This window comes from Macrotis lagotis, chromosome 5 (genome assembly GCF_037893015.1).
Source record: "Macrotis lagotis isolate mMagLag1 chromosome 5, bilby.v1.9.chrom.fasta, whole genome shotgun sequence".
In the NCBI taxonomy this organism is placed as follows: Eukaryota; Metazoa; Chordata; class Mammalia; order Peramelemorphia; family Peramelidae; genus Macrotis; species Macrotis lagotis.
This window is the reverse complement of record NC_133662.1, coordinates 103,513,108-103,521,441: the sequence shown is the minus strand read 5'-3', so window position 1 is coordinate 103,521,441 and position 8,334 is coordinate 103,513,108. Positions and strand designations below refer to the sequence as shown.

Here is an 8,334-nt window from a genome sequence, read left to right as displayed (position 1 = left end):
ATAATAAAATTTTAGATCTTTAAATACACTCTATATATTATATATAAGAGATGACATTTTCTTTGCAATACTTGTTCAGATATTTAATGTATTAGAGATTAGCTTTAAATGGTGAGGGGAAAAATTCAATTTTGCCTCATTAGGGTCTTCCTACAGAGCATTTTTAAGACTTTGTTGTAACATTTGATTTCAAAAAGAAAAAAAAAAGTTTTGTTTAAAAATAATTTAGTGAATTACATTTGTTTCACCCTATTTAGTTACAAAGTTAATTCTAAAGTTTCTTCATTCTGTGTACTCATTTACATTTATACTTAAAGTTTCACTTTGATTTTCCTTGTATCTTAAAAAAGTACTTTATGTTGGAAAAAACCATGTAAATTTGTATAAATGCTGTAAATTTCCCATGGCAAATGCTTATGTCTTATATTTTCTACCACAATTAAAAACAGGCATCCCCAGAGTTCTCAGATTCGTGTCATCTTTCCCAAAGAACTGTGGGTTGCAAATCTGAAGAACACATCATTTTAGAAAGTTTTCCTTTTAGAATTGTACCAGAATTTTACAGCTACAATGATATATGAATACATGAAAAATGACTGACAGGATTAAGAAAACTGTGGAGGTGCCCTGAGCAAAGGGCCCTGCCACTTAGTACTGAGGTTTACAGTCTGTAATTTTATGATGGCATAATATATGTGTTTATACACACACCCATACATATATAAATATATATATATATATATATGTAAATGACTGTGATTAGTCCTTTACAAACCTATAAATAGGATGCTGTGCTCCATATTCACTATTTGAAACTTTGAATACCCAGGTCATTCAGAGGAGAGTTTCTTGTGTGTCCCTGTTGGATACCATCAACAAAATTGTAAAGCTTTCCAATTCACTGTTTATTAGATAATTCTCTGGTAAATGCTTGAGTTTGTGGATGAGATTGATCATATATTCACACATTGGAGATTGGTTTATTCTATACACACATCGGCCATTCTCAAACCTCACATATTCCGTCTCCACCTTTACTACTTGCTGCCAGAATGAACAGATTTTGATAGAAAAGGTGATGATCCTGTTCTCAGAACTCTGGTTACCCCATAGAAAGCTTCTGCATCCAAGCAGCTAGTTGGTGCAGTGGATAGAGCACTGGCCCTGGAGTCAGGAGGGCTGGAGTTCAAATCCAGACTCAGACACTTAATAATTGCCTAGCTGTTTGAACTTGGGCAAGTCACTTAATGCCATTGCCTTGCCCAAAAAGGGGATATAAAAAGCTTTTGCATCATTTCAAATGTTGCAGTTTAATTTCACCCAGAATTTTACAAGGAAGAGGAATTCTGAGGATCTTTTCCAAATTCCTTTGAACCACCTTTTTTTCTCAGAAAATTTGTCATAAATCTGATGCATGTCCACTGATTTGAGCAATGGGTCACTGTAGGAATGGTTGGTGTGACCAATGTCCATGAAGAGATGTTTGTTGTATGAGTCTGGGTCTCACTGCTTTTCAAGAAAAGCTGGGAACTCCACCAGTTGAAGTTTGGTTGTTCCGATGGAATGACCCTGCAAAGGAAGAACTGAGGATGCTGGTATGGATGTAGGCTCAAACCCTGGAATGGGCATGGTGACTGTGTGCTGGATGGGATAGGGCTGCTGCACCAAAGGTTTGACATTTTGTGAAGATCCGGCTGACCTGTCTGTAACATTCTTGGTCAGAACACTGTTCATGTTGTAAATGACAATGCAATTCTTACTTTATGTTTAACCATATAATGTACATAAAAATGTGTTTGTGAGTTATGCACATTCATATATGGTCAGCGGTTACTTTATGATTGTACTGCTGCTGGTAACTTGTTGTGGAAGCCACCTTTTGAAAAAGCTTTTCCTTTTTGTTAGATTTGGGTGGATGGGGACCCTGTTGGGGAGGAAGGACAAAGAAAATCACAATATTTCCTTAACCTAAATTACGAAATTTCCCAAAGAAATTCACTTCAAACTCTTGGCAGTGCAGTATACTTGTACTTGTTATTGTCTGTGTCTAGGTATTGGTACCTTTTTTTGTTTCAAAATGTTTTAAATGTTGACTTTAAAGTGAGGTTATCTTTAGTATGATTGTAATGTGAAAATTATAGGTTTGTGTGCAGAGAATTTTTTTATAAAGTGCTTTGCAAAAAAATGGATTTTAGCTTTCGTGTTACATGTGTGATAACTTTAATATCCATTCCAGTTAAGTGCAATTATTTCATCACTCTAAAATGCTATTTTTGTGTCAGTTACTGCAGGTGTTTTCATGTCTTTGCACAGTGACATATTGATGCCTTCTTGAGGAAGTGGTACACTTTTTATAGCTTTCTTGAAACTTTATATTCATACCACACTAAGTAAAAAATAAAATCAAAGTGTGGGTTAACTTAAAAAAAAGGAAAAGTCCATAGGATAGCCAGAGTTGCCAGGAAGAACAACCTCTTAATGAGTTGGATGCTAACAATATGAGTTGGTTCAAGGAAAAGTTTTATTGAAACAATGGATGGGGGGGCAAAGAAGAAGAGAGAAGGAAAGGGAATTCTACATACAATTTAATGTACACACTAACATTCTGTTCTCCACAGACTATCATCAATCAATGCTGAAATTATTAACCATATAGCTCAGGTTGAAGTCAATTCTTCTTTATCTAAACTTTCAATTGAAGAAAAGATTTTGAGTGACATTAGACTCCTCTCATAAATCAAAGCACCTACTGATGATTCTATTTTAGCTGATATTTATAAGACAGGGGATTTACTGCTTATACAAAAGCTCAAGGAAATTTTCTAGATTCAGCAACAGCAGGCTATCCCACAAGATTTCAAGGTTGACTTCACTGTTCATCTCTATAAAGGAAAAGGAAATAGGGTATACTGTACTTGGGTTTGGGTTTGAGGATAAGCATAGGGGTGGTCTTTCTTAGTCATTGTTGGCAAAATTTTTCCCAGAGTCCTCTTTAATAGATTGATCATTTGCTTAGAAGATTTTCATCTACTGGAGGCCCAAGGTGGTTTCAGAAAACACTGAAATAAATGTGTTTCCTGCTCAACAACTCTAGGAGAAATTTCAGATCTGCATACATTTATCAATCTAACCAAAGCCTTTGGCACTGTAAATTGAGAGGACTTGTGGGAAATTATGGCTAAATTCAGATGCCCTGAGAAGTATTGTATGTTATTTCATGAGGGTGTACTTCCCTAGGTTCTGGATAAAGGACAATGTTCTTGCTCTTTCCTGATCACCAGTTGAGTGAAGCAGGGTTGTGCAGTTGATGCCATGCTTTTTAAACATTATTTTTTCTACAATTTTTTTGGATAACTTTCAAGAAGATGAAAACAGCAGCATAGTCAATACCTACACTGACTATTTAGTTTGAAGACTGTTACAAGCCAAGTGGAGAGTATACATTTTTTATTCCATGTGACTGCATTCAATTCAGCTTCTGAGGTGAGATGCAATAGAGAATGGATCAATTCTCTATTGCTTATGCTAATTTTGACCTAAAAACACCAAGAAAGCAAAAGTTCTACTTCAAACAATATCACACCATTCATATGTAGAACCATTGTTATAACAAATGAAGAAATTTTGAGAGTACGTTCACTTACACTTTCAAGGAATGCACATGTAAAGGATGAGTTTGATGCATGGATTGCCAGAATTAGTTCAGTATTGGGGAGGCTTTGAAGGAAAGTATAGGAGAGAAGAGTGATTAGACTAACAAACTACAGGTCTGCAGAACTATTGTTCCTAATTCATTGTTGTATGTCTATGAAACTTGGAAAAAAATACCAGTGCCACTCAAGAAAACTGGACTGTTTTCATTTTTTTTTTGTCTTAGGAAGATTCTGAAAATCTAGCAAGATAACTGCACTTTGAGGACCTTTCTTGATCTGGATTACCAAATATTCAAGCTCTACTACATAGAGTGAAATTTTACTGGACTTGTCATATTGTTTGAATGCCAAAAATACATTTGCTTAAAATATCATTTTACAGAGAACTGACTCATATGGAGGTCAGAAGAAGTGATACAGCAACACTTTTAAGACCTCTCTGAAGAACTCTGGAATGCATTTATAGGACATGGGAGAAATTGGCACAGGACTGCCCATCCTGGTAGGCCCTAATCAAAGAATGCCATTTATGAACTAAGCAGAATTGCAACAAACCAAAAGGAAGGTGAGATGTACATCTTTACTCCAAATGTTCACAGGGACAATTTGTGTTTAACCTGTGGTAGACCCGTTTGAGCTCATATTGCTCTGATCATTCACATTTGGACTTACTCTACCTTGATTGCAACAATGCAAGTTGTTATTTTGATAGCTGACCCAAATAGTGAGGTTATTTTGGTCCTCTCCAAAAATGAAAGACTACAAGTGACAAACTAACCTAAATTATTACTGAAATAAAGGCAAGGCTGTGTGGAGGAACACTAAAAAAAAAAGAAAAAAGAAAAAAAAGATCTATTTAGCAGTTAGGGGGTGTTCCAGCAGGGAAATGTGTTTATTTTAGAAGTAATTGCATACTCCATAATGCCCTTCTGAGAGTAGCATTCTTTTACTTCAAATTTTGCATGGCCTCTCTGGAGAGAGATGAATTGCATATCAGGGGACAGGGTAAAAATATAATTTCCTGTACTTCATTATCAGAAAAACAAAGCAAGCTGGTTGTAGACAAAATAGTATTTGAAGGAAACAGCAGTATTTATCTTCAAAAATGTTATTGTAAGTATTTTTACATGAGGATGTTCTATATAAACTTTCAGTCTCCCTTAAGGGAAGAATGATAGGTGATCTCAGGAACCACCAAACCCAATCTTATTACAAGCCCACCTAAATGGAGGTAACTATGTGATACAATGCCACATTAAGATACAGATATGATAGAGAGTTAGATTGGAAACAGGAAGATCTGTGTTCAGGTCTGCTCTCAGACACTCTAACTGTCCTGGGCAAGTTATTTAACATGACTGCCTTAGTTTCCTCAAATATGAAATGGGGATAATAATAGCACCTAACTCACAAAGATGCTCTGAGAAATAAATAGGGTAATACTTTCTGAAGTACTTAGCATAGTATCTGATATATAGCATGCCCTTAGAAAAGGTTTTTCATCTTCCTTCCTTCCTTCCTTCCTTCCTTCCTTCCTTCCTTCCTTCCTTCCTTCCTTCCTTCCTTCCTTCCTGTTTCTCTCTTTCTTTCTCTCTTTTTCCTTTCTCTTTTTCTTTTCTTTCTCTTTGTCTTTGACTTTCTCTCTCTTTTTTCCTCTTCCTCTCTTTTTTCTCTGTCTTTTTCTCTCTTTTTTGTCTTTCTCTCTCTGTCTTTTTTCTTTCTTTATGCTCTCTTTTCCCTTTTCTTTCATTTCTCTCTCTCTTTCTTTTTTCTTTCTTTCTCTCTGTCTCTCCTTTCCATCCTTCCTTTCCTTATTTCCCTACATAAATTAATGATAAGTATAATAAGTATAATGAGGACTGCCTATTGAGAAGATACTCTACATATGTTTATATCATAAATGATATTCTGAAATATTAATCATTAATATTATTTCATTCTGAATTTAAAAATAGCAATTGAGAGCCAGAAGCAATTAAACAAACCAATCTGTTTTCCAAAAACTCCCAAAACAATCTATGATTTTTATTGTTAGACTCACTATTAGACAAGAAATACTTGGAAAAGTAGAGAGTGTTTTGGGGATAGTAAGATTATAATTTTTAGATCAGGATCTTACTCTATCAAATATGACAGGGAAATCTGAAGTCACAGTGGATAGAATTGGACTTTCCACCAGTAAGGTCTGACTGCCCTAGGCACTTAATAGATGTCTGATACTCAGTAAAACATTTATCCTTTTTCAGTCTCAGTTTCTTGATTTGTAAAGTAAGGATAATAACAGCAGCTACTTCATAAGTCTTTTGTGTAATTCAAATGAAATCATATATCTAAAGTGCTTTACAAGTTATATAACTTTTCACCATTATTATTAAAATGGATTCACAAACTAAATATAAATAATAACATCATAAATGAACAAAATAAATAATGGAAATGGGAACATGTAAAATATGACTACGGGAAAAATTTAACAGAACATTAATATATATGAAAATAAAAGATAAGACATATAATTTTGCTTCTATTAATTTAAAAAATAATACATTTGTATGCATACTAAAAGAGAATCTTTTATAAGAATATATTGTTATTCAATAAAAATTATTAAGTATCTACTATTTGCCAGAAACTGTTAAATGTCCTAGATACGAAAAGAGGCAAAAAATGCTCCTATCTTCAAAGAACTGAAAATCTAATGGATGAGGCAACACACAAATAATTATGTTTAAACAAATCATATGAAGGAAAATATAGTATATAATTAAGAGAATGAAGGCATGAGAATTAAGAGGGGTTGGGAAATGATTCCTTTAAGAGATGAACTTTTAGATGGGACTTGAAATCAAGGACATCAGTAAATGGAGAGGAGGAGAAGAACAGCTAGAGAAGATTCCTGAAATACATTATTTTGGAAATAGCCAAGAGGCAAGTATAACTGGTTTGAAAAGTTATTTTTATTTCTTCTATTTTTTTTTTACTCCAGAGAGAATGACATAAAATTGAAAAGTTAGGAGGAGGCTATGTTATAAAGGACTCTGAATGTTGAAAAAATAATTTCCTATTGGAACCTGGAGACAATAGGGAGCCAAAGTAGTTTGTTGCGTATAAAGAAATATAAGTGAAATTGTATTTTAGAAAACTTGTATTTTTTGAAGTTGAATAATTGGATGGATAACAGCCAGGAAAGAGGAGGCTGGCAGACCCACCAGCAGGAAATTGCAATGGTCCAGGTGTGAGGTGAATAGGGGGCTGCTGAGAAACTATAAGGGAACAAGAATGACACCTAAGTTGTGAACCTGGAGGACTAGGATCTTGAAGTTTCCCTTGACAGTAGAAGAGATTATTGGTAGGGGAAGATTTTGGGCAGAAAGTAATGAGGTCAGTCTTAGACATGTTGATCTTAAGATACCAACTAAATATTCAGTTTGAGATGTTTTCTAAATGCCAGTTGATACAAGAATGGAGGTTAGCAGAGACATTACTACAATATGTTTATTTCAGAATCATTCATATAAATATAGTCATTTACAAGGGGAAAGACCAGATGATCAAGAGAAATAGGAGTAAACTGAACAGGTTGAAGAACTAGTGATTACAGAAAATGTCAGTATGTACACTGAAATCTTCCAAGGCAAGATTCATAAAAGAGAAAAAAATTGTGAAGTAGTATGTTAAAATAAATAACATCTAGTTCCCCAACACACAATATCTCCCCTAACCACACTTACTTTTGGCTAATTTGAGAAATTAAAAGAATTAATATTAGGCAATAATAGTAGGAATTAAACTTGCAAAGGGACACCTAGGAGTTACTTACAGACCATCCTATAAATTAATTAAAAACTATCTCATAAATTAGAGGAGCAGCTATAAACTATTTCATAAATTAGTTTATCTTGAGACTATGTGTTAAATAAAGAGAAGTCAGTCAGGTTCACAGCAGGAAGTTTCTAGTCATGACACTTGCTTGAATTTTGTGAACCTTAGTTAGATAAACTCCAGATAAACATAGTAAGACCAGTTGAACCTAAATTTATTTAATTATTTGCATCCATATGCACATGTATATTTTTAAATTACAAAATTTCTTCCAGCCTCCCTTCCCAACCCCCTCCCCTCGGCAGCAGTCAGGTTAGCATTGCACAAATATACTTTGAAAAACATGTTTACAAATTAGTAATTTTCAGTATGAGGAATTAGAATTAATGGAAAGAGATACATGAGATAATTTTATAAAGTGTTCATCAAATTTGGAAGGGTTTTTTTGTATTTTATTTTGTTTTGTTTTGTTTTGCTTCCTCTGGATGGGGATAATATAGTCCATGGCCAGTCAAACACAGTTGTCCTGGCTCTCTGGACTTCTGAGAGGAGCTCCTCCCAATCAGGTTGTTAATCTCACAGTGTTGTTGTGGATGTATGCATTGTTCTTTTGGTTTTACTCCCTTTGCTCAGCAACAGATCCCATATGTCATTCCATGCTTCTCTAGAGTTTTTTCTAGAATAATACTATTCCATAGTATTCATGTGCCATAAGTTATTTAGCCATTCCCAAATTGATAGACATCACTTCAATTTCCAATTCTTTGCCACTACTAAAAGAGCTGCTATGAATATTCTGGAATATGTAGGACTTTTCCCGTTTTTATGATTTCTTCTGGATATATATCTAGAATTGCAA

At 34.3% G+C, this 8,334-nt stretch overlaps 1 pseudogene; it reads right to left on the bottom strand.

The window, feature by feature from the left end:
* Positions 1-759: 759 nt before the first annotated feature.
* Positions 760-1,712, bottom strand: LOC141489827 (transcriptional enhancer factor TEF-1-like; annotated as a pseudogene).
* Between the last annotated feature and the right edge of the window lie 6,622 nt (positions 1,713-8,334).